This window comes from Rattus norvegicus, chromosome 20 (assembly GCF_036323735.1).
Source record: "Rattus norvegicus strain BN/NHsdMcwi chromosome 20, GRCr8, whole genome shotgun sequence".
NCBI classification, from domain to species: Eukaryota; Metazoa; Chordata; class Mammalia; order Rodentia; family Muridae; genus Rattus; species Rattus norvegicus.
The window spans coordinates 2,548,467-2,572,562 of record NC_086038.1 but is presented as its reverse complement, the minus strand read 5'-3'; the positions used below and the strand labels follow the sequence as shown (position 1 = coordinate 2,572,562).

The following is a 24,096-nucleotide window of genomic DNA, read 5'->3' as shown; positions in this document are numbered from 1 at the left end:
GGAGGCTGGAGTAGATAGTAGTAAATGCCATGGTCCTACAGGTGTTTTTAAACTATTCACTTAGTTCTCACAGCCACCAAGCTGGAGGATGTCCTGGCTGGCATTCGGTTGGCAGTGGTTATCAGAGGCTTCTGTGTGCTAGGCACTAGGGATGTGGTGCTGTGACCCTGGACTTCACTGTGGGATGAAGAGGTCTATGAGGCACTTTGTTCAGTAGCTTGTCCCAGGTCACACAGATACTAAGAACTGGATTAAAAATTAAGGTCGTCTAAGAAGAAGGAAGACTGAAATGTGGATGCTTCATGCTGCTTAGAAGGGAGAACAAAATACGCATGGGAGGAAATAGAGGGAAAAAGAGTGGAGCAGGGATTGAAGGAAGGTCACCCAGAGTCTGCAGCTCCTGGGGATCCATCCCTTATGCAGACACCAAACCAAGTCACTATTGCTGATGCCAAAACGTGCTTGCTGACAGGAGCCTAAAGTGCATGTCTCCTGAGAGGCTCTGTTAGAGCTTTACTGACACAGAGGAGGATGCCTGAAGCCAACCATTGTACTGAGTAGGGTGAAGCCAATGGAGGAGTCAGAGAAAGGATTGAAGGAGCTGAAGGTTTTTGCAACCCCTAGGAAGAACAACATAAACCAACCCACCTCCCCTACCCCGCCAGAGCTCCCAGAGACTAAACCACCAATGCAAAAGCACACATAGAGGGTCCCATGGCCCAAGACTCCTATGTAGCAAAGGATGGCACTCTCTGTCATCATTAGGAGGAGAAGTCCTTGTTCCAGTGAAGAAAAATTCCAGGGTGTTGATGTGGGAGTGGGTGGGTGGGACTGGGAGCACCTTCATAGAAGCAGGAGGAGAGGGAGGGGAATGATTGGGGTTGAAAATGGGTTAACATTTGAAATGTAGATACGTAAAATATCCAATGAAAAATTAAGGTAAAAAATTTAAAAACACAATCCAAACCAATGCTGGCTACACTCCTGTATGCAGTCTCCCCTCTTCATTGGATTTGCAAACCATTTTTTTTTCGGTTCCATTTGTCTGCCTCTGAATGGCTTTTATGTTCCCACCCTTGTGCCCCCTGTGGGTCGCTGTCACCAGTCAGCAGAAACCCAGCAATTTCAAAACTCTAGAGGCTTCCAATATATCAGTCAGATTTATGTCAATAATTACTCAACCCCCAAAATGTTCACCCAAAGGACTGAAAACTCACTTGATATAAGCACAAGCTGCACTTGTGGATGGGGCAAATCATTCTATCTTATACTCTCCTTCTGCAGGAAATGTTCATGTTTTACAATATTGAAATTTCTACCTGATTTTCAGGGAAGAATTGGAAACTAGGATCATCCCGTGAGCTAGAACTACTGAGGCTGCAAGAAGAGGATCCAATCCAAGGGCACAGCAGCCCTGCTGATGAACACAGAGACTAAATGATCCCCACAGATTCTCCAGCAGCTGTGGACAAAATCATCAGAGGCTGCAGATGACTGCTGGGCTGAATGCAAAACTCTGTCAGGGGTGACCAAGCAGTGGTGGGACAAGCATCCTCAGGGATCATGGGCCTCAGTGTCAGTCCATGGCCATGGGTAGATCACATGGCCTTCATATACTGGGAAATCAGATGCAGGAAAGTTTCCTTTTGAGGAGTGAGGGTGCAGTGGTTCTCAAAACAGGGTTTTTCTCCCTGGCTGTCCTGGACTCCCTGTGTGGATCAGGTTGGCTTCACATTCAGAGGCACCTGCTGGTGCATCCTGAGTGCCAGGATTAAATGTGTGTGTGCCAAGATGCCTGGCTAGGGAACCCTCATTTTTATCATAGACATGGTCATTGTCCTCTACTCCATGTCCTAAAATACAGAATAAATTCTTAAGACACCTGAATGTGCTGGCAGTTTTGTTTGTCTGTGGGGGAGGAGTTGGATAATAAGAAGAAATAGAAGGGACACGAAGAGAAAGACTGGAGGTCAGAGAGTAGGACACAGAGAGGAGGGAAGCAGAGTGGCTAGGAACAGAGTGGAGGGGGCAGAGTGGAGGGCAGGAGAGTGGAGGGGAGCAGAGTGGGGAAGAGAAGAGTGAAGGGCAGGAGAGTGGAGGGGGGCAGAGTGGAGGGGAGCAGAGTGACCTGTAGGAGAGTGGGTGAGTCATCTCCATACCTTTGGTTCCTGTCCTAGTCTGACACTCCCACTCTCTACTTTCTATCTTTTGACCTCCTGCCTTCCTCTCATAAGGACACAAGTTAGCATCCTGATTTCCTCAGTTCTCTCTCTCCAGGTGATTCCCTTTCTCCCAGGTATTTACCAAGTTCCCAGAGATGCTCTCCGGATCCTGGGATCTGGTTTCTTCCTTCCTTCCTTTCTTTTTACTTCCTCTCTTTTTCTTCCTCCCCTTCTTTCTTTCTTTTTTCTTCCTTTCTTTCTCTTTTTTCTTTTTCTTTCTTTCTTTCTCTCTCTCTCTCTTTCTTTCTCTCTCTCTTTCTTTCTTTCTTTCTTTCTTTCTTTCTTTCTTTCTTTCTTTCTTTCTTTTTTGGAGCTGGGCACCGAACCCAGGGCCTTGCGCTTCTTAGGCAAGCGCTCTACCACTGAGCTAAATCCCCAACCCCTTCTTTCTCTTTTCTTATCCATGCTTCCTTTATTCCATTACCAACCGCCATGCCATATCCAGGCAACAGCACACAAACTGTTAACCAAGGCAATCCAGTTGTACAAGGATGTGACGCTTACAGTACATTTGAGGCTTTTAAATTTGAAAAAAGAAAACTAAAATAAGACCAAAGGACCCCAAACGTAACTCCGAAACCAATCCAAGCAGTGTAGTGATTTCACCATCTCCTTTCTGATGTCACCTGGCACAGCTCAGGGTCAAAACCCGAATACCTCCTCAGCTAAGAGATCGGCTTTGGGTAATTTAGTTACCTAAATTCTTCAAAGCAGAAACTTGGAATTTTTGCCTTGGAAATGTCATAAAAATTTTAATAGCAAAAACATAGGAATAAAAATATATTAACAAAATGTGTTCAATCATTTACGATACAAACAAGGAATCTGCAATCTGTTGTGATAGCCTGACAAAAGAAATCTGTGCACACTGTACTTGCAAATGTGTACAGGGCTTTAAGAAAGCTGACAAGGGGGCTGGAGAGAGATGGCTCAGTGGTTAAGAGCACTGACTGCTCTTCCAGAGGTCCTGAGTTCAAATCCCAGCAACCACATGGTGGCTCACAACCATCTGTAATGAGATCTGATGCCCTCTTCTGATGTGTCTGAAGACAGCTACAATGTACTTATATACATAAAATAAATAAATCTTTAAAAAAAAAAGAAAGCCGACAAGGAGGGCTTTTACAGAAGGACAGCTGGCCAGGCTCTAGTAGACGAGACAAATAAAATATTAAATCTCTTGGCTAGAAATAAATTTACACTAAAAAATACCCCAGTTTCCTGCTGTTTAAGAATATCCAGTTGTATTAATGGTAACAGTTGATGAAGCTGTTAGTGATAGTTCCAGGAAACCATTTTTCATGTGTGGGAGAAGACTGGTGGGTTAACAGGAGTGAGTGGAGGATTTCTCACAGTTTGCCGGTTACACTAGCATAGTTTCACAAAGGAATCTCACCCTTGGCACCAGGGCTTAAAGCGCCTCAGGTCACGTGGGTGAGATGGTGATCCTGCACCGGGGGGGGGGGGGTGGGGGAATCAGAGGTGACAGCGAGGGAGACAGACTTGATCACACTGTAGTCTACAGCCCTGGGAAACAGTCCTCAAGGTCAGCTCCGGTTCCCACTCCTGCAAGGTCTTGCAGCTGAGAATAGAGCGGCTCAGCCTAGTGGAAGGTGGAGATTAGGTACAAATGACACACTGTTAGCTCTTTAAGAGAACACCCAAAGGCTGTGCCCTTCTCTGTGGTTATTAGGGATCACTGTTAAATCCAGTCAAAGCGTGTGCAAACAAGGATCCTGGCTTCACAGTAATGAGGTAAGATTGGCCGCCCTCTTCAGGAATTGGGAAGCTCCGGAGATATGAACTGTTTTAGTCGTTGTAGGTACTGTACTTAGAGCTCTAAATCATTGTGCCCAGCCCCCTCAACCCACAGGGGCTCAACAGCACGGGGACAGCGCTCACATATCACCAAGCATTGGGAGAAATCGATGACTGTACCATGAATGATCAACACAGGAGACTTTAGATATCTTGCCATGCTGGAGGAAACATCAAAGCAGTATGTTTTCCTGGCATCCGGAAAAGCAACACGCAATCCAGACAGCAGAGGGGAATGGAGGATGATGGCTGCACACTCATACCGCGAGGCCAGGTCCAGAGTGGGGAGGGTGCCAATGCTCTGTCCATAGAGGATAATATTCTCAGGACTCAGGCCATACCGGGTGCACAGCGCCTGGCATGCAGCGTTGATTTCAGCTTAGAGATTCTTTTTAGAGGGCTTGCCTGGAGTTCACCCCATAGGCTCAATAGTCGTAAGAGAAGATATTGCAGTTGATTCGCGAGCCCATGCGGATGTAGAAGCTACAGGTCTGGGCCAAGTCCACTGCGTTGCGGTGTGAGAAGAGCGGCTGTCTGGAGAGCGCCCAGCGCAGGAACTTGCAGCCCACACGGTTGTCAGGGGACATGCGCGAGAAGAAGATCTCTAATGCGTCCAGTTCGTGCTGCGAGTACTGCTCAGGTGCAGATCGCACACGGGGGCCCGCACCCTCCTCGGCCGGAGCGGGCTGGGCCGCTGGGAAGACGCGGGGGTCTCAGCGGGCGCGGGCGCACGCTTCTCGGGAGCCAGAACTGTGTAGATCGGTTCGGGCGGCGAGAGGGCGGCTCGGACAAGGAGGGCAGCAGAAGTGCGGTCACAGCTCACCCAGGAAGAAGGCGTCCATCCTAAGACAAGGCTCTGGCAACCGACCGACAGAAAGGGCAGTGAGCACAGAGGGAAAGGGCTGGGAATTGAAGACTTGCTGGGGGAATCCCAGAAGCAGCAGTGTTCTGCAGAAGGGGGCGGGACAAACTGCCGCCCCGCCTTGAGGCTACTTAACTCAGGAGCCACACAGAGAAGCACAGAACAGCCAAGGTCGTGGACGGAACCCGTTTTCAAGAGCTGGTCTAGAGCAGGTTGGAAGATCTAGTGTTCACCATGGAGCAGAGCATCTTCTTCATGGTAAGCAGACCTGGGGGCTATATTGGTGGGAAAGCCACGACAAGAGAGTTTGGCGAGGAGACAGATCAAAGTCCCACGCAGCCAAGATCTCAAGTGAATTTTTTCTAGTGGAGGCCAGCATTTCTTTTCTGCAATCGCCCTTCATTGCAGGGCTCAGCTCTCATACCCCTGCTGTTTTTGTCCTGGAGACCTGAGGCTCCTTGCAGGACCCTCACTTCCTATACAGAAGACACCATGGACACCCATAGTAACGTGGGTGGTCCTCTGAGGTCAATCATGCAGGGTACCACATACCTCCTGTCTATTTTAAAAACTGGGTCTTCAGTTTTCAATTGCAAAGTGCTGTGTAAAAGTCCTTGTGGGGAGGTCTATGCAATGGATATGATATTGAGTGATCACGGTGGCCTCCACTGTCCCTCTGGTAAGGCAGACACCTGCTCCTTCCCTCCCTGTACTCTGCCTTGGTTTTAAGAACTTCTCTGCAAAGCAAGGGATGCTGTCCTAACTCTTGATTTTTCTTTCTGCCCTTAGGATATTTCTCCCTTCAGGCTGAGAATTCTTTGGTCCTCTTCCAGTCCTAGGCTTTGGGAGACTGCAGCCATTTTGGTTGGCACAGGAGTGTTGGGAGCTGCAGGCCTTTGGCTGTGCTGGGTAGGTAGCCCTCTTACGTTTTCTTCTACATCTAACGGAGAAAAGGAAAGGGAGAGGGGCGTGCTGAGCACAGTGCGTAATGGTGGTGAAGGCTAGGTGGGGTGGAAAAGTTGACCTCAAGATGAATTCTCAGGCATTTTGTCGCTGTCTTAGAAATGAGTCCTTACAAGAGTAAGGGATGCCGCGGAGGCCCTGCTTCTTGTTATATTCAAATATATATTTTTGTTTTTTAAGATTTATTTCATGTGAACGTGTTGCATGTGATAATTAACAAACAGGTGCGAGGCCGCATTTGCGATGTCAGGCTGTAACTGTTGTCCTTCTGGAAGAGGCTGTAGGAGCAGCAAGGGACAGCGCACGGAGCAAGGCGCAGTCAGGTTGCAATGCCTGCCCCAGTGGCGGCAGGGGCAGCGATGGGAGGGGGACGCGGTGGCAGTCGCGGAGGCGCAAGCAAACCTTAATTCTGGTCCCTGCAGTAGGAGCAAGCCTGAGAACGCAATGCTCCGCCTGAGCCACGATCCTCCACATACCTCGGGGGGCCCCACCCACGGTCAGCCCCTTGGCCAGGGTCTGGGCCCAGCTCACGCCGCTGCCGGTCTCGCCAGGCCTTTCCGCCCTGCTCCGGACTTGTCTGGACCTTCCGCCCCGGGAGCCTCGCGCCCCCCGCGCTCGCCTGGCAGGGGTGGGGTCCGCCCGTTGTGCCCGGAAAACCCGCGCTTCCCGGCTGGGGCGGGGCCCAGTCCGCGCTCGACCGGCCGGGGCGGGGCCTGATCCCGCGCTCGCTCCGCCGGGCCGGGAACCATCCCGCGCTCGCCCGGACGGGGCGGGGCCCGATTCCGCGCTCTCCCGGCTGGGGCGGGGCCCGCCCCGCGAGCGCCGAGCTCCCCGCGCTCGCCTGACCCCGGTCGGGCGGGCCCGGAGTGCGGGCGCTTTCCGCGCTCCGCTGGCCGGGTCGGGGCCCGCCGGGAGTGCCGTGCGCCCCCTGTGGTGGCCTGTCCCAGGCGGAGCCCGGCCGCGCTCTCCTGGCGGGGACCGGGCTTGCTCCACTCGCCCGCGCTCCTTGGCGGGTGCGGGTGCGGGGCCGGCCCCGCGCGCTTGCGACCCCCTTGCTCGCCTGGCCGGGGCCCCGGGACGGAGGGCTCTGAGCTCAGCTGGCATGGAGTTCTGGCAGCAACCTGGACTGTCTGTGCAGAGGGGCGCTTCTCGCTCACGGTGCTGCCTGCTGTCATTGTCCAGACCCCAGCTCCCCAGAGAAAGCACCTAAGAAATCATCATAAATATCGATAAAAAAGTGCCACAGTTCACTTCTGTCCTCGAATTTGTCTCGAAGTATACTGTGACCAATCTACCATCCTCATAGACATTCAGAGACTGCTTCGGTTTGGAGTCGGTATTACTGGATTTGTCTATGGTCTTTACTTCTTTCCCTGCTCTGTGTTACTGAGCAAGAAGGCCAGCTTGGCGGCGGTGCGGCTGGGACAAAGAAGGCAGCAGAAGAGCCAGCACAGCTCGCTCAGGAAGAAGCCGTCCACCTGGGGCCCGGCTTGGGCGACCGGGCAGCCACGGGCGGGAGGGAAGTGCAGGGATCGCAGAGGGAGAGGGCGGAGAACCGGAGGCCCGCCCAGGAGTCCCAGGATCCTGCCTCTGTGGCTTGAGGGGTGAGTCAAACTGCGCCCCGCCTTCCCAGCGACGTGAGGCTACATAACTCCCGCGCGCACCACAGAGAAGCTCGCGGGAGCGACTGTCTTGGACAGAACCTGTTTTCAAGAGCTGGTCTAGAGCAGGTTAGAAGATCTAGTGTTCTCCATGGAGCAGAGCATCTTCTTCTTGGTAAGCAGACCTGGGGGCTATATTGGTGGGAAAGCCAGGAAAGGACAGTTTGGGGAGGAGACAGGTCAAAGTCCCATCCAGCCAAGTTCTCAAGTGAAATTTTCCTAGTGGAGACCAGCATTTCTTTTCTGCATCACCCTTAGTAGCAGGGCTCAGCTCTCATACCCTTGCCTTTTCTTGTCCTGGAGATCTGAACCGCATTGCAGGACCCTCCCTTCCTATACCTTGGGCACTCTTAGTAAGATGGGTGATCCTCTAAGGTCAATCTTTCAGGGTACCACGTACCTCCTCGTCTATTTTAAAAGCCATCTGTTTAGTTTTCAATTGCAAACTGCTGTATGAAAGACTTTGTGGGGAGGTCTATGCAATAGATAGGATACTGAGTGATCATGGTGTTCTCCAGTGTCCCCTCTGGTAAAGCAGACACCTGCTCCTTCTTTCCCTGTACTCTGCCTTGGCTTTAAGAACTTCCTTCTCCGCGATCAAGGGATGCTTTCCTAACTTGATTTTTCTTTCTGCCCTTAGGACATTTCTCCCTTCAGGCTGAGAATTCTTTGGTCCTCTTCCAGTCCTAGGCTTTGGGAGACTGCAGCCATTATGGCTGGCACAGTAGTGTTGGGAGCTGCAGTCCTCTGGCTGTACTGGGTAGGTAACCCTCTTATATTTTCTTCCACATCTAAGGGAGACAAAGGAAAGGAACGGGGCGTGCTGAGGACAGTGTGCAATGGTGGTGAAGGGTATGTGGGGTGGAAAAGTTGACTGCAAGTTGAATTCTCAGGCATTTTGTCACTGTGTTAGAAATGCATCCTTACAAGAGTAAGAGAGGAGGTCGCCCAGGGCCCCTTCTTGTTATTTTCAAATATATATTTTTGTTTTTTAAGATTTTTTTATGTGAACGCGTTGCACATAATAATTACCAACCAGGCACGTGGCAGCTTGTGCTATCTGCCAGTCTGTAACTTTTGTCCCCCTGGAAGCGGCTGTAGCGGCAGAAGGGACCGCACAGTGGCGAAAGGGGCAGCGACCGGTCGAGGACACAGTGGCAGTCACTGGTAGCAGAAGCGAGCCTGACTCTGGTAGCCAGAGAAGCAGCAAGCCAAACACTTGGACAGGAGGTGCCACTTGCGACCCGATGCCGCCTGGCCTTCGCTGAGCCCAGTCCCGCCAAGCCCGGTTCTCGGCCGCGGTCTGTCCGGCGCAGCAGTCCGCGCGGGAAACGGGGACCGGATGTGGCGCATACCATCGGAGCTCAGGCTAGGGTGGAGTCGTGGGGCCAAGCTGACTGTGGAGGGAGGCGCCTCCTAGCTCCCGCCACTGCCCGCTATCAGTGTCCAATCCCCAGCATTCCAGGCCACAGTTTACTTCTGTCCTTGGATTCATCACGGAGAATAAAGTGACTAATCTAGCATCACCAAAGGCGTTCAGCGAGTGCTTCAGGTTTCAGGAGGCGCTATTGCTGGATTAGTCTATGGTCTTTACTTCTTTCCCAGCTCTGTGTTACTGAGCAGTTTCAGACAGGACATGAGGGAAGTTCTGCCTTGTTAGTTCGCAAGAGGAGACTAAGACTACAGAAGAACTCACGTTACCAGAGTTTTGTTTTCTGATCCTGACATTTTTAGTTTCAGATCGGATGACAGGAACGAACAGTTAATGTACCTTTTCTACGGAAGTTGCCAAAGTAATTCTTTGGTTTCATATCATTAATTGTACTTTTACAAATTCCAGAGAGGCTCTTGTAGGTCAGGGTTTGTCCCAAACTCTTCGGAACAGGCTGGCTTTGAACTCTGATTCTCCTGTCTTAGTCTTCCAAGTGTTAAAAGTATAGTGTGTAAGTAGGCTGAAGTGTGGTTCGAGAAGAAGAGTAGTTGGTACAGACTTTATATCTAATGATGCAAGCATAGAAGGTCAGTGGAAATGAGGAAGGAAGCTGAGCCTGCTACTACAGGTCTGTGACCTCAGCTACTTCCGGGTGTGTGTGTGTGTGTGTGTGTGTGTGTGTGTGTGTGTGTGTGTGTGAAAGGTCAGAGCATGGAAGATGCCAAGGGCAGTTTGTGAAACTTTGGGACACCTTAATCTCACAATAGTCAAAGGGGTTTTCAGATACAGCTCAGTGGTAGAGCACTGCCTCAAATAAAGTTGGACTCCTTTAATTCCCAGTGCTCCTACTACCAAACAATGTTGGGAATAAGGAAAGTTAAACAGGAGGTGGTTCTTTGTGATAATGGGTATAGAATTATAATGAAATTCAATGTAAGACTTGAAGCTAGGGAATTTACAAACACACACACACACACACACACACACACACACACACACACACACACATATATATATATGGTGGTTAGGGGGGCCACATTTAATTCTCTATATTCTCAGAGGGCCCCTTTTTTCTGAAATTAGCAGGCTCTTCTGGAGAAGCAATATTGTCCTTCCCTGGGAGGCTGGAGTAGATAGCAGTAAATGCCATGGTCCTACAGGTGTTTTTAAACTATTCACTTAGTTCTCACAGCCACCAAGCTGGAGGATGTCCTGGCTGGCATTCGGTTGGCAGTGGTTATCAGAGGCTTCTGTGTGCTAGGCACTAGGGATGTGGTGCTGTGACCCTGGACTTCACTGTGGGATGAAGAGGTCTATGAGGCACTTTGTTCAGTAGCTTGTCCCAGGTCACACAGATACTAAGAACTGGATTAAAAATTAAGGTCGTCTAAGAAGAAGGAAGACTGAAATGTGGATGCTTCATGCTGCTTAGAAGGGAGAACAAAATACGCATGGGAGGAAATAGAGGGAAAAAGAGTGGAGCAGGGATTGAAGGAAGGTCACCCAGAGTCTGCAGCTCCTGGGGATCCATCCCTTATGCAGACACCAAACCAAGTCACTATTGCTGATGCCAAAACGTGCTTGCTGACAGGAGCCTAAAGTGCATGTCTCCTGAGAGGCTCTGTTAGAGCTTTACTGACACAGAGGAGGATGCCTGAAGCCAACCATTGTACTGAGTAGGGTGAAGCCAATGGAGGAGTCAGAGAAAGGATTGAAGGAGCTGAAGGTTTTTGCAACCCCTAGGAAGAACAACATAAACCAACCCACCTCCCCTACCCCGCCAGAGCTCCCAGAGACTAAACCACCAATGCAAAAGCACACATAGAGGGTCCCATGGCCCAAGACTCCTATGTAGCAAAGGATGGCACTCTCTGTCATCATTAGGAGGAGAAGTCCTTGTTCCAGTGAAGAAAAATTCCAGGGTGTTGATGTGGGAGTGGGTGGGTGGGACTGGGAGCACCTTCATAGAAGCAGGAGGAGAGGGAGGGGAATGATTGGGGTTGAAAATGGGTTAACATTTGAAATGTAGATACGTAAAATATCCAATGAAAAATTAAGGTAAAAAATTTAAAAACACAATCCAAACCAATGCTGGCTACACTCCTGTATGCAGTCTCCCCTCTTCATTGGATTTGCAAACCATTTTTTTTTCGGTTCCATTTGTCTGCCTCTGAATGGCTTTTATGTTCCCACCCTTGTGCCCCCTGTGGGTCGCTGTCACCAGTCAGCAGAAACCCAGCAATTTCAAAACTCTAGAGGCTTCCAATATATCAGTCAGATTTATGTCAATAATTACTCAACCCCCAAAATGTTCACCCAAAGGACTGAAAACTCACTTGATATAAGCACAAGCTGCACTTGTGGATGGGGCAAATCATTCTATCTTATACTCTCCTTCTGCAGGAAATGTTCATGTTTTACAATATTGAAATTTCTACCTGATTTTCAGGGAAGAATTGGAAACTAGGATCATCCCGTGAGCTAGAACTACTGAGGCTGCAAGAAGAGGATCCAATCCAAGGGCACAGCAGCCCTGCTGATGAACACAGAGACTAAATGATCCCCACAGATTCTCCAGCAGCTGTGGACAAAATCATCAGAGGCTGCAGATGACTGCTGGGCTGAATGCAAAACTCTGTCAGGGGTGACCAAGCAGTGGTGGGACAAGCATCCTCAGGGATCATGGGCCTCAGTGTCAGTCCATGGCCATGGGTAGATCACATGGCCTTCATATACTGGGAAATCAGATGCAGGAAAGTTTCCTTTTGAGGAGTGAGGGTGCAGTGGTTCTCAAAACAGGGTTTTTCTCCCTGGCTGTCCTGGACTCCCTGTGTGGATCAGGTTGGCTTCACATTCAGAGGCACCTGCTGGTGCATCCTGAGTGCCAGGATTAAATGTGTGTGTGCCAAGATGCCTGGCTAGGGAACCCTCATTTTTATCATAGACATGGTCATTGTCCTCTACTCCATGTCCTAAAATACAGAATAAATTCTTAAGACACCTGAATGTGCTGGCAGTTTTGTTTGTCTGTGGGGGAGGAGTTGGATAATAAGAAGAAATAGAAGGGACACGAAGAGAAAGACTGGAGGTCAGAGAGTAGGACACAGAGAGGAGGGAAGCAGAGTGGCTAGGAACAGAGTGGAGGGGGCAGAGTGGAGGGCAGGAGAGTGGAGGGGAGCAGAGTGGGGAAGAGAAGAGTGAAGGGCAGGAGAGTGGAGGGGGGCAGAGTGGAGGGGAGCAGAGTGACCTGTAGGAGAGTGGGTGAGTCATCTCCATACCTTTGGTTCCTGTCCTAGTCTGACACTCCCACTCTCTACTTTCTATCTTTTGACCTCCTGCCTTCCTCTCATAAGGACACAAGTTAGCATCCTGATTTCCTCAGTTCTCTCTCTCCAGGTGATTCCCTTTCTCCCAGGTATTTACCAAGTTCCCAGAGATGCTCTCCGGATCCTGGGATCTGGTTTCTTCCTTCCTTCCTTTCTTTTTACTTCCTCTCTTTTTCTTCCTCCCCTTCTTTCTTTCTTTTTTCTTCCTTTCTTTCTCTTTTTTTCTTTTTCTTTCTTTCTTTCTCTCTCTCTCTCTCTTTCTTTCTCTCTCTCTCTCTCTCTTTCTTTCTTTCTTTCTTTCTTTCTTTCTTTCTTTCTTTCTTTCTTTCTTTCTTTTTTGGAGCTGGGCACCGAACCCAGGGCCTTGCGCTTCTTAGGCAAGCGCTCTACCACTGAGCTAAATCCCCAACCCCTTCTTTCTCTTTTCTTATCCATGCTTCCTTTATTCCATTACCAACCGCCATGCCATATCCAGGCAACAGCACACAAACTGTTAACCAAGGCAATCCAGTTGTACAAGGATGTGACGCTTACAGTACATTTGAGGCTTTTAAATTTGAAAAAAGAAAACTAAAATAAGACCAAAGGACCCCAAACGTAACTCCGAAACCAATCCAAGCAGTGTAGTGATTTCACCATCTCCTTTCTGATGTCACCTGGCACAGCTCAGGGTCAAAACCCGAATACCTCCTCAGCTAAGAGATCGGCTTTGGGTAATTTAGTTACCTAAATTCTTCAAAGCAGAAACTTGGAATTTTTGCCTTGGAAATGTCATAAAAATTTTAATAGCAAAAACATAGGAATAAAAATATATTAACAAAATGTGTTCAATCATTTACGATACAAACAAGGAATCTGCAATCTGTTGTGATAGCCTGACAAAAGAAATCTGTGCACACTGTACTTGCAAATGTGTACAGGGCTTTAAGAAAGCTGACAAGGGGGCTGGAGAGAGATGGCTCAGTGGTTAAGAGCACTGACTGCTCTTCCAGAGGTCCTGAGTTCAAATCCCAGCAACCACATGGTGGCTCACAACCATCTGTAATGAGATCTGATGCCCTCTTCTGATGTGTCTGAAGACAGCTACAATGTACTTATATACATAAAATAAATAAATCTTTAAAAAAAAAAGAAAGCCGACAAGGAGGGCTTTTACAGAAGGACAGCTGGCCAGGCTCTAGTAGACGAGACAAATAAAATATTAAATCTCTTGGCTAGAAATAAATTTACACTAAAAAATACCCCAGTTTCCTGCTGTTTAAGAATATCCAGTTGTATTAATGGTAACAGTTGATGAAGCTGTTAGTGATAGTTCCAGGAAACCATTTTTCATGTGTGGGAGAAGACTGGTGGGTTAACAGGAGTGAGTGGAGGATTTCTCACAGTTTGCCGGTTACACTAGCATAGTTTCACAAAGGAATCTCACCCTTGGCACCAGGGCTTAAAGCGCCTCAGGTCACGTGGGTGAGATGGTGATCCTGCACCGGGGGGGGGGTGGTGGGGGAATCAGAGGTGACAGCGAGGGAGACAGACTTGATCACACTGTAGTCTACAGCCCTGGGAAACAGTCCTCAAGGTCAGCTCCGGTTCCCACTCCTGCAAGGTCTTGCAGCTGAGAATAGAGCGGCTCAGCCTAGTGGAAGGTGGAGATTAGGTACAAATGACACACTGTTAGCTCTTTAAGAGAACACCCAAAGGCTGTGCCCTTCTCTGTGGTTATTAGGGATCACTGTTAAATCCAGTCAAAGCGTGTGCAAACAAGGATCCTGGCTTCACAGTAATGAGGTAAGATTGGCCGCCCTCTTCAGGAATTGGGAAGCTCCGGAGATATGAACTGTTTTAGTCGTTGTAGGTACTGTACTTAGAGCTCTAAATCATTGTGCCCAGCCCCCTCAACCCACAGGGGCTCAACAGCACGGGGACAGCGCTCACATATCACCAAGCATTGGGAGAAATCGATGACTGTACCATGAATGATCAACACAGGAGACTTTAGATATCTTGCCATGCTGGAGGAAACATCAAAGCAGTATGTTTTCCTGGCATCCGGAAAAGCAACACGCAATCCAGACAGCAGAGGGGAATGGAGGATGATGGCTGCACACTCATACCGCGAGGCCAGGTCCAGAGTGGGGAGGGTGCCAATGCTCTGTCCATAGAGGATAATATTCTCAGGACTCAGGCCATACCGGGTGCACAGCGCCTGGCATGCAGCGTTGATTTCAGCTTAGAGATTCTTTTTAGAGGGCTTGCCTGGAGTTCACCCCATAGGCTCAATAGTCGTAAGAGAAGATATTGCAGTTGATTCGCGAGCCCATGCGGATGTAGAAGCTACAGGTCTGGGCCAAGTCCACTGCGTTGCGGTGTGAGAAGAGCGGCTGTCTGGAGAGCGCCCAGCGCAGGAACTTGCAGCCCACACGGTTGTCAGGGGACATGCGCGAGAAGAAGATCTCTAATGCGTCCAGTTCGTGCTGCGAGTACTGCTCAGGTGCAGATCGCACACGGGGGCCCGCACCCTCCTCGGCCGGAGCGGGCTGGGCCGCTGGGAAGACGCGGGGGTCTCAGCGGGCGCGGGCGCACGCTTCTCGGGAGCCAGAACTGTGTAGATCGGTTCGGGCGGCGAGAGGGCGGCTCGGACAAGGAGGGCAGCAGAAGTGCGGTCACAGCTCACCCAGGAAGAAGGCGTCCATCCTAAGACAAGGCTCTGGCAACCGACCGACAGAAAGGGCAGTGAGCACAGAGGGAAAGGGCTGGGAATTGAAGACTTGCTGGGGGAATCCCAGAAGCAGCAGTGTTCTGCAGAAGGGGGCGGGACAAACTGCCGCCCCGCCTTGAGGCTACTTAACTCAGGAGCCACACAGAGAAGCACAGAACAGCCAAGGTCGTGGACGGAACCCGTTTTCAAGAGCTGGTCTAGAGCAGGTTGGAAGATCTAGTGTTCACCATGGAGCAGAGCATCTTCTTCATGGTAAGCAGACCTGGGGGCTATATTGGTGGGAAAGCCACGACAAGAGAGTTTGGCGAGGAGACAGATCAAAGTCCCACGCAGCCAAGATCTCAAGTGAATTTTTTCTAGTGGAGGCCAGCATTTCTTTTCTGCAATCGCCCTTCATTGCAGGGCTCAGCTCTCATACCCCTGCTGTTTTTGTCCTGGAGACCTGAGGCTCCTTGCAGGACCCTCACTTCCTATACAGAAGACACCATGGACACCCATAGTAACGTGGGTGGTCCTCTGAGGTCAATCATGCAGGGTACCACATACCTCCTGTCTATTTTAAAAACTGGGTCTTCAGTTTTCAATTGCAAAGTGCTGTGTAAAAGTCCTTGTGGGGAGGTCTATGCAATGGATATGATATTGAGTGATCACGGTGGCCTCCACTGTCCCTCTGGTAAGGCAGACACCTGCTCCTTCCCTCCCTGTACTCTGCCTTGGTTTTAAGAACTTCTCTGCAAAGCAAGGGATGCTGTCCTAACTCTTGATTTTTCTTTCTGCCCTTAGGATATTTCTCCCTTCAGGCTGAGAATTCTTTGGTCCTCTTCCAGTCCTAGGCTTTGGGAGACTGCAGCCATTTTGGTTGGCACAGGAGTGTTGGGAGCTGCAGGCCTTTGGCTGTGCTGGGTAGGTAGCCCTCTTACGTTTTCTTCTACATCTAACGGAGAAAAGGAAAGGGAGAGGGGCGTGCTGAGCACAGTGCGTAATGGTGGTGAAGGCTAGGTGGGGTGGAAAAGTTGACCTCAAGATGAATTCTCAGGCATTTTGTCGCTGTCTTAGAAATGAGTCCTTACAAGAGTAAGGGATGCCGCGGAGGCCCTGCTTCTTGTTATATTCAAATATATATTTTTGTTTTTTAAGATTTATTTCATGTGAACGTGTTGCATGTGATAATTAACAAACAGGTGCGAGGCCGCATTTGCGATGCCAGGCTGTAACTGTTGTCCTTCTGGAAGAGGCTGTAAGAGCAGCAAGGGACAGCGCACGGAGCAAGGCGCAGTCAGGTTGCAATGCCTGCCCTAGTGGCAGGGGCAGCGATGGGAGGGGGACGCGGTGGCAGCCACAGAAGCGCAAGCAAACCTTAATTCTGGTCCCTGGAGTAGCAGCAAGCCAGAGAAAGAAATGCTCAGCCTGAGCCACGATTCTCCCCGTACCCCGGGGACCCCACCCCGGCCAGGCCCTTGGCCCGGGTCTGGGCCCAGCTCACGCCGCTGCTGGTCTCGCCAGGCCTTTCCGCCCTGCTCGCGACCGGTCTCGACCTTCCGCCCCGCGAGCCCCGCGCTCCCCGCGCTCGCCTGGCAGGGACGGGGTCCGCCCCGAGTGCCCTCGCACCCCGCGCTCGCCGGGCCGGGGCGGGGCCCGATCCCCGCGCTAACCCGGCCGGGGAGGGGCCCGATCCCCGCGCTTGCCTGGCCGGGGTGGGGCTGGCCCCGAGTGCCCGCGCTTCCCTCTCTAGGCTGGCCGGGACCGGGCCCGCCACGAGTGCCCTGCGCCCCTGTGCTCGCCTAGCCCGGACTGGGCCTGCCCGCGCTCGCCTGGCGGGGGCGGGGCGCGCTCCACGCGCCCGCGCTCGATGGGGGGGCCAGGGTCCGCCTCGCGCGCCCCCGACCCCCGCGCTCGCCTGGCCGGGGTCCCGGGACGGAGGGCTCTTAGCTCAGGCTGGCGTGGAGTTCTGGCAGCAGCCTGGACTGTCTGTGGAGAGGGGCGCTTCTCACTCATGCTACTGCTTGCTGTCATTGCCCAGACCCCAGCTCCCCAGAGAAAGCACCTAAGAAATCGTCATAAATATCCATAAAAAAGTGCCACAGTTCACTTCTGTCCTCGGATTTGTCTCGAAGTATACTGTGACCAATCTACCATCGTCATAGACATTCAGAGACTGCTTCAGTTTGGAGTCGGTATTACTGGATTTGTCTATGGTCTTTACTTCTTTCCCAGCTCTGTGTTACTGAGCAGTTTCAGACAGGACATGAGAGAAGTTCAACCTTGTTAGTTCGCAAGAGGAGACTAAGACTACAGAAGAACTCACAGTATCAGGGTTTTGTTTTCTGATCTTGACATTTTTAGTTTCAGAGAGGATGATAGGATAATGTACCTTGTCTACCAGGGTTGCAGAAGTACTTCTTTGGTTTCATTTCTTTAATTGTACTTTTAGAAATTCCAAATAGGTTCTTGTAGTTCAGTTATGGTCTCAAAATCTACAGAACAGGCTGACATTGAACTCTGATGCCCCTGTCTTAGTTTTCCAAGTGTTAAAAGTATAGGTGTGTGAGTAGGCTGAAGTGGGGTTCGAGATGAAGAGTAGTTGGTACGGACTTTATATCTGATGATGCAATCAGTGGAAATGAGGAAGAAAGCTGAGTCTGGTGCCACAGATCTGCACACACTGGGGCCTGCCCCCTCCTCGGCCGGAGAGGGCTGGGCCGCGGAGGCGGACGCGGGGGCCGCCGCGGCCGCAGGCGCACGCTCCTCGGGAGCCAGAACTGTGTAGGTGGGTTCGGGCGGCAGCAAGGCCACATTGGCAGTCGTGTGGCAGTGTGGGCTCGGGCAAGAAGGGCAGCAGAAGAGTCAGCACAGCTCGCCCAGGAAGAAGCGGTTCATTCTGGGCCCGGCTCAGGCAATGGGAGGGCCGCGGGCTGGGGAGGGGGGGAAGTGCCCGGAGCACAGAGGGAGAGGGCGGAGAACCGAGGCTCGCCCAGGAGTCCCAGAAATCGCCTCAGGCCGGGGTCGGGCGTGTCAAACTGCAGCTCCTCCTTCTCATGGAGGTGCCCCTACTTTGAAGTCCCAGCTACTTTGAACTTGAGCGTGTGGCACAGAGAAGCACCCAGCAGAAACAGTCCTGGGCGGAACCTGTTTTCAAGAGATGGTAGAGCAGGTTAGAAGATCTAGTGTTCACCATGGAACAGAGCATCTTCTTCTTGGTAAGCAGACCTGGGGTCTATATTGGTGGGAAAGCCAGGACAAGAGAGTTTGGGGAGGAGACAGGTCAAAGTCCCATCCAGTTAAGTTCTCAAGTGAATTTTTCCTAGTGGAGACCAGTATTTCTTTTCTTCAATCACCCTTAGTAGCTCTTATACCCATGCCTTTTCTTGTCCTGAGATCTGAACTGCATTGCAGGACCCTCCCTTCCTATACCTTGGGCACCCTTAGTAACGTGGGTGATCCTCTAAGGCCAATCATTCAGGGTACTACGTACCTCCTTGTCTATTTTAAAAGTCATCTGTTGGGCTGGAGAGATGGCTCAGAGGTTAAGAGCACTGACTGCTCTTCCAGAGGTCCTGAGTTCAATTTCCAGTAACCACATGGTGGCTCACAACCATCTGTAATGGGATCTGGTGCCCTCTTCTGGCCCGCAGGCAGACATGCAGGCACAACACTGTATACATAACAAATATTTTTTTAAAAAGCCATTTGTTTAGTTTTCAATTTCAAAGTGCTGTATGAAAGTTCTTGTGGAGAGGTCTATGCAATGGATATGATACTGCGTGATCACGGTGACCTCCACTGTCCCTCTGGTAAGGCAGACACCTGCTCCTTCCTTCCCTGTACTCTGCCTTGGCTTTAAGAACTTCCTTCTCCGTGAAGCAAGGGATGCTTTCCTAGCTTGATTTTTCCTTCTGCCCTTAAGATATTTCTTCCTGCAGGCTGAGAATTCTTTAGTCCTCTTCCAGTCCTAGGCTTTGGGAGACTGCAGCCATTGTGGTTGGGACAGGAGTGTTGGGAGCTGCAGGCCTTTGGCTGTGCTGGGTAGGTAGCCCTCTTAGCTTGTCTTCCACATCTAAGGGAGACAAGGAAAGGGAGAGGGGCGTGCAGAGGACAGTGTGCAATGGTGGTGAAGGGTATGTTCAGTGCGTAAGTTGACCTCAAGATGTATTCGCAGGCATTTTGTCAATGTCTTAGTAATGAGTATTAGAGGCCGCCCAGGACCCCCTTCTTGTTATTTTTAAATATATATTTTTGTTTTTTAAGATTTATTTTGTGTGGACGTGTTGCATGTAATAATTAACAACCTGGCACGCGGCTGCATTTGCAATGTGCCAGGGTGGAAATGTTGTCCCTCTGGAAGCAGTGCGCACTTGGCAAGGTTCAGTCAGGTTACAATGAGCATCGCGCTTGTGGCAGTGGCAGCGATGCGAGGGGGACGCAGTGGCGGTCGGGGAGGCAGAAGCAAGTGGACTCTGGTCGCCACAGAAGCACAAGCCAGACTCTTAGACAGCCACTTGCGCCGCGCTGCGGCCGGACCATTGGTCCGGTGCAGCCATCCATCCAGCTCTAGTCCTGTCCCGCTCTGCCGACCCGCATGCGCTGTGGCCGGTCACGCGGTTCGTCCGGTCCCGCCCTGCCGTCCGTCCCGCGCAGCCATCCATCCCGCGCTGGTCCCATCTCGCGCTCGTCCCCTCTCGCCCTGCGGACCCGCATGCGCTGTGGCGGATCCCGCGCTGCCGCCCAGACCTCGCTTCCGCTGGCGCGGGGTGGGCTTTCACGCCTGCTCTGGGAGCTCAGGCTGGGGTGGAGTGTTTGCTGTCGCCCACGTGACTGTGGAGAGAGTCGCGTCTTCCCTCCCTCTCTGCCTGCTAGCAATGCCCAGTCCCCAGCTCCCTAGGGAAAGTGCCTAAGAAATGGTCATAAATATCGATAAAGAAGCGCCACAGGTTACTTCTGTTTTTGAATTTGTCACGAAGAAAAAAGTGACTAATCTAACATCATCATAGGCATTCAGCGAATGCTTCAGTTTGGAGTCGCTATTGCTGGATTAGCAAGTGATTCTCTCTGTATTGCTTTTATTATTTATGTGTTTGGCTTTCTTTCAGAGATCCCCACTCAGGAGCTGAGGAACAGTATAACTCTTTCTAGGTGACAAAACAGACTATGTAGAAGAACAAGTAGTTCCTATTCCTCAGAAGTGTGTCTATCCAGGGGGCCACAAGAAAACCTAATAGATGGTAAAGATACAGAAACTAAGTCAGGGAGCAATAATTGTACAACGGGGGGGGGGCGGGGAATTATTAAGAGACGGTTAACAAGAAAACATTTACATCAAGATTAATACAAATCAATCTGAGATTAAAGATAGAGTTAACATAAGTTTAATGCAGTTGTACAACAGGCTGGGCCATGTACCAGAGTGCTGTTTGTGCTAAGGTAACTGTTACTAGCGATTTGTCTACTGCAGACTCCTGTATAAGGAACAAGCACGTGGAAGTTTTGTAAAAGAAGCCACCATCTCTTTGACAATTTAAAAGAGGAAGAGGAAAACCTGCCAACCGACTGTGGGCTGACCAGTTCAGCTGTCATCAGAGCCCAGATCCAGGGCTTCAAGACGGTCCACCCCAACATCTACTACATCTATAACCTGCCTTCAGTCTGAGGAGCAGCTCTGAGGAGCCTGAGAGATCCATGGATGCTTGGAGGCAGCAGGAGCAGCTGCAGCAGCAGCAGTTGAGGAGGAGTCTTCAGAGCCCCAAGTGTTCCTGGAAATACTAGAGAAGGGCAGGTCCATGGAATGAAGCTTTTAAAATGTGAACTCAGGGCTGGAGAGATGGCTCAGTGGTTAAGAGCCCCGACTGCTCTTCCAGAGGTCCTGAGTTCAATTCCCAGCAACCACATGGTGGCTCACAACCATCTGTAAAGAGATCTGATGCCCTCTCCTGGTGTATCTGAAGATAGCTACAGTGTACTTATATATAATAAATAAATAAATCTTTAAAATGTGAACTTACACAATTGGAAGAAAAGAGGACGGGACACAGCTGAGTGATAAAACTAGGGACTGACTTGCCTAGGAAGCGCAAGGCCCTGGGTTCGGTCCCCAGCTCCGGAAAAAAAAAAAAAAAGAACCAAAAAAAAAAAAAAAACAAAACAAAACAAAAAAAAAAAAAAAAAAACTAGGGACTGAGATGCTGTGGTAGTTGTGGGTGTTGAGGTGGAAACCACATGCAAGTCCAAAATGTGTGTCACTGAATAAATATAAAGGGCTGGTAAGATGAGCAGGGTCCTCTGGTTCACTCAGAAAGTCTGCTCCTCACTCTTGGTCCTCTGTGTCTCAGGATTCCAGCACTCTGGTGCCTCCAGGTCTACCCACGATGCACAGCTCCTTCCTTGGAGTCTGCTAGTGGCCTTCTAAGTGTGCGCACTGGGCTTCCCAGGCGGGTTGGCACGTGGCTGTGAGGAAATATCACAATGGGTGTAAGCCTGGGGATGTCACGTGGCCAGACCACCACATCCTCTAGGGACCGCAGGGCGGTGCTTCGGAGGGGAGCAGGGTACTGGGCTCAGGAAGCCGTAAGCAAAGGGGCAGATTGTCTGGTGGGAAACACAGGGACCGGCATCCCTGATGCCGACCCGGGCACTGTCCTGCAAAGCCATTTCCCTCACTACCCTGCACTCAACCCGGGCTTGTCTGGGTCTGTTCTTGGCTACTTGAGCAACTGCGTCAGGCAGATCTAGAGATTCAGGGCAGGTTTGATTCCTGCGGATCTGTGTGGGACTTTTTAACCAAATGCCCTCGGGGACGCTGGTTGTTTTTTCAGGATCTGACTATCCAATTGGGGTGATAACTGCCAATTTGTCATCAGTGTCAGGGGAGAAGGACCTCACACAGGTTGCCGGGGAATGTGAAACTAGGGAGTTGGGGTAGAGCCTGCTAGGGCTACTCCATCTCAGACCCCAATATCAGACTTTGCTCAGAACCCTGTGTATCTTGACAGAGCACTGTTATTTCACCCCCCCCCCCAACACTCTCCTTAGTCTGGAATTGAGAAGAGACCTACCAGGAAATCTTATTTCTTCATCTCTTTCCTCTTTCCTAGTTTATTTCCCTTCCTATAATAAGATCCCAAACTGGTGGGGTTGGGCATTTAGCTCAGTGGTAGAGTGCTTGTCTAGCAAGCACAAGGCCCTGGGTTTGGTCCCTAGCTCCGGGGGAAAAAAAGAAAAAGAAAAAGAAAAAAAAAAAAGATCCCAAACTGGCGTTTTAAATTGTATTACATTCACTGTGTGAGCATGTGTGTATGTGTGTGTGTGTGTGTGTGTGTTTCTCTCTCTGTCTCTCTGTGTTATGTATGTATGTATGCATGTATGTATGTATGTATACATACATGTGATCTCAGCCATCTTCTGGCAACAGCATAGATGTGAAAGTCAGAGGGAAACTTGTAGAACCTGGTTCTCTCCTTCCACTGTGTTGGTTTCAGGGATAGCATTGGTAGCAAGTGCCACCTTCAAGTACCAGAGAGCAAGATCTATTTAGTTAACCACACTAAACGTGACATGACATAGGAAACCCACACTGAGCTCAGCTCATTGAGCAAGTAGAAACCCCAGAACCTCTAGAAGTTTCTATCTTAGAAACCACAAACCGCAGTTAGAGGAAGTCCCTAAAAAGGATAAAAGCTTTCATGGCATACATACATGTTCACCAACCAATGAGCTCTTGACTATTTCCTGTCTAATTCTTACGCATTCCACAGATGACACTGTGATTGGCTAACACCAACTCTCTTGAGGCTGGCAAGTCAGGCCTGCTGTAGTAACTAGATTAGTTACTAAACAGTGGGTCATAGACTACACACAGAAGCACGTGGCCAGTGCAGGAATCCCTGAGTTCTTCTAGAGCAGGTTGGAAGGATCTCGTGTTCACCATGAACCAGAGCTTCTTCTTCTTGGTAAGCAGATCTGGGATCTATATCAGGTGGAAATGCCAGGAAAAGGCAGTTTGGGGAGGAGACAAGTCTCACTCCAATGCAGCCAAGCTCTCATTATTTAGAGATTCAGAGTGGGATGGAAGTCCTGAGTGTTGAATTTTTCCTAGTGGAGGTCAGCATTTCTTTTCTGCAATCTCCCTTCACTGCAGGGCTCAGCTCTCATACCCTTGCCTTTTCTTGTCCTGTAGATCTGAGCCTCCTTGCAGGACCCTCACTTCCTATACAGAAGACACCATGGGCACCCTTAGTAACATGAGTGGTCCTCTAAGGCCAATCATGGACGGTACCACATACCTCCATGTCTATTTTAAAAGTCAGCTGTTTAATTTTCAATTGCAAAGTGCCGTATGAAAGTCCTTGTGGGGAGGTCTATGCAATAGATATGATATTGAGTGATCATGGTGGCCTCCACTGTCCCTCTGGTAAGGCAGACACCTGCTCCTTCCTTCCCTGTACTCTGCCTTGGCTTTAAGAACTTCCTTCTCTGTGAAGCAAGGGATGCTTTCCTAACTCTTGATTTTTCTTTCTGCCCTTAGGATATTTCTCCCTTCAGGCTGAGAATTCTTTGGTCCTCTTCCAGTCCTAGGCTTTGGGAGACTGCAGCCATTGTGGTTGGCACAGGAGTGTTGGGAGCTGCAGGCCTTTGGCTGTGCTGGGTATGTAGCCCTCTTACCTTGTCTTCCACATCTAAGGGAGAAAAGGAAAGGGAGAGGGGCGTGCTGAGGACAGTGTGTAATGGTAGTGAAGGCTAGGGTGGGTGGAAAAGTTGACCTCAAGATGAATTCTCAGGCATTTTGTCGCTGTCTTAGAAATGAGTCCTTACATGAGTAAGAGAGGCCGTCGAGGCCCCGCTTCTTTTTATATTCAAATATATATTTTTGCTTTGTAAGATTTACTTCATGTGAACGTGTTGCATGTAATAATTAACAAAAAGGTGCGAGGCGGCATTTGCGATGTCAGGCTGTAACTGTTGTCCTTCTGGAAGAGGCTGTAGGAGCGGCAAGGGTCAGCGCACGCGGCGAGGCGCAGTCAGGTTACAATGCACGCCGCAGTGGTAGCAGGGGCAGCGACGGGAGGCGGGCGCAGTGGCCGTCGCGGAGGCAGAAGCAAACCTTGA

The 24,096-nt window shown here is 50.3% G+C and overlaps 8 pseudogenes; 7 read left to right on the top strand and 1 right to left on the bottom strand.

Moving 5' to 3' along the window:
* On the bottom strand, window positions 3,997–8,884 carry Abhd17c-ps3 (abhydrolase domain containing 17C, depalmitoylase, pseudogene 3; annotated as a pseudogene).
* On the top strand, window positions 7,065–9,305 carry Rcrg1-ps4 (Riken clone 5830469G19 related pseudogene 4; annotated as a pseudogene).
* Window positions 11,360–11,952, top strand: Nerg-ps3 (EST221625 related pseudogene 3; annotated as a pseudogene).
* Window positions 12,712–14,995, top strand: Rcrg2-ps5 (Riken clone 2210412D01 related pseudogene 5; annotated as a pseudogene).
* Rcrg1-ps6 (Riken clone 5830469G19 related pseudogene 6) lies at window positions 17,039–17,452 on the top strand (annotated as a pseudogene).
* On the top strand, window positions 17,655–17,940 carry Rcrg2-ps6 (Riken clone 2210412D01 related pseudogene 6; annotated as a pseudogene).
* On the top strand, window positions 19,883–20,034 carry Rcrg1-ps7 (Riken clone 5830469G19 related pseudogene 7; annotated as a pseudogene).
* 2509a1 (class I gene fragment 2509) lies at window positions 21,259–21,467 on the top strand (annotated as a pseudogene).